We start from the raw sequence: 1,735 nt of genomic DNA on the forward strand, positions 1-1,735 counted from the left end.
TGTCAGGGCCCAGCCCCCACCCTCCCACCAGCTCCAGCCCACACACAGCGGGCGCACCTGAAGCTGGTTCCTCTCAGCTTTCCCTTGGACGCCTCGCCTCCCCGGCCACGTCGACGGTGGGTTCGGGCTGCTGAATTTTACCTGCTTCCCCCACGACCCAGTGGGCCCAACGCCTGCGGCCTCACAGGCGGTTCATCAAGCTGAGGTATAACCGGCCAGGGAGTTCCGTCCCCCGGCCGGTTGGCCAGTAGCTTGCGACAACCTGGGTGCTCAGGCTCCTCCGGGTTCCCGGCAGCAGGCACAGCCTCCGCTCCTGCGCCCACGACGCCCCCACCGCACTCCAGCACCCTGACCGAGGCCGGGGGAAACCCACAGGCCCTGGCCCTGAGCGCCTGCCTGGCCTTGCTGCTCCGGGGCCCTGGGCCCGCTTTCCTTCCCCTCCAGACAGCAACACGGGGCCCCCCCCTCCCCACTGAGGTGCAGCATGCACTGCAGCCGGCCCCCGCCCCTGGCCCCTCCCTCCCCAGGGCAGCCCACACCCCTGCCCAAGCTGTGCTTTCCCCAGGGGGAGGACGTTCTCGGCCCCCAGGGGTTCAGATGCAGCGGCCCCCGCCAGCGGCTTGCCGGCCGGTAGACCTGCCCAGGCACCCCACCTGGGCACGGGGGCAGGGCCACGCCCAAAGCCCAGAGAAGGACTTTGCTTCCACCCAGGCTCTGCCGGTCCCCCGCAAACCTCAGAATTGAAGCGTGTGCCTCAGGAGCCTTCTCTCAGCTGCTCCACAGCCAAGCAAGGGGCCCCGGACGGAGGAAGGTCCGCCGGAAGGTCCGCCGGGTCAGGGGTCCTGCCCACAGCTGCAGCTCCTCCCCTCCGCAGCTGAACGGCCCTGCCGCCTCTTTCCTACACCCGCTGGAAACACTACTGCGGAACAGCTCGCTTTGAAGGGCGCGGTTTATTTGAAATTCCTCACACCTCTACATCCCGTTTCCAAAGCCGCACGGAGGTGGGCGAGGCCGGGGCCGGGGCAGCCGCCCTGGCGCCCCGGGACTCGCCGCTCACAGGATCGGGGGGGCGCCACCGGACCAGGAACGCGAGGAGGGCCGCGCAGTGCTTTCCCCCGGGGGTGCGTCCCCGTGCCCACTGCGCACCCAGGAGGCAGGACGGGCCCTCGCCACCATGCTGTCCCTCAGGCCACCTTGAGAGCCTCGAATCCCAGACCAGCCGTCACGCCACTGACTTCTCCACGGAGGACTGCCGGACTCCCGGGTGCGCCCCGGGCTGGGGGCGGGGAGGAGGGCGCCTTTCCAATAAACTCAGGACGCGCTGATGCGTCCCCGGCCCGGCGAGCGCGGTTTCTGAGCAGCGCGTGTCGGAACGGCCACCCGCGGGCCGCGGCTCGGTCCATGCCGGGGAGCGAGAGCCCACACGCCGAGCTGCGGCTGCCCTGCTCGGGGCTGCCCCGGGGTCCCCTCGTGCCCCCGCCCAGCTCTTCCCCCCGGGCTCCGGGCCGCCCGAGACCAGCCCGCGGGCCCGCCACCTGGGGGTGGGCCCAGAAGCCGCCCCGTCCCTCGGCCCAGCGCTCCGGGGCGGGGCTCCCGCCGACCGCTCGTGCGGGGAGGGATGCGCTCGGGCACCGCCGGCCCCCGAACTGGGCGCGGGGACAGCCCCGCGGCGGCGGCCTCTAGGAGGCAGGGGGACCGGACGGCACGAGCGCCGCCCTGGGGCAGGCTCAGCCAC

The 1,735-nt window shown here is 72.4% G+C and overlaps 1 long non-coding RNA gene across 1 annotated transcript; it reads left to right on the forward strand.

Moving 5' to 3' along the window:
* Positions 1-6: 6 nt before the first annotated feature.
* LOC132009275 (uncharacterized) lies at positions 7-1,342 on the forward strand. Its single transcript, XR_009401842.1, has 2 exons — positions 7-205; positions 712-1,342. It is a non-coding gene; the product is annotated as an uncharacterized LOC132009275 (long non-coding RNA).
* Positions 1,343-1,735: the final 393 nt, after the last annotated feature.

This window comes from Mustela nigripes, unplaced genomic scaffold (assembly GCF_022355385.1).
Source record: "Mustela nigripes isolate SB6536 unplaced genomic scaffold, MUSNIG.SB6536 HiC_scaffold_10312, whole genome shotgun sequence".
Taxonomy (NCBI): domain Eukaryota; kingdom Metazoa; phylum Chordata; class Mammalia; order Carnivora; family Mustelidae; genus Mustela; species Mustela nigripes.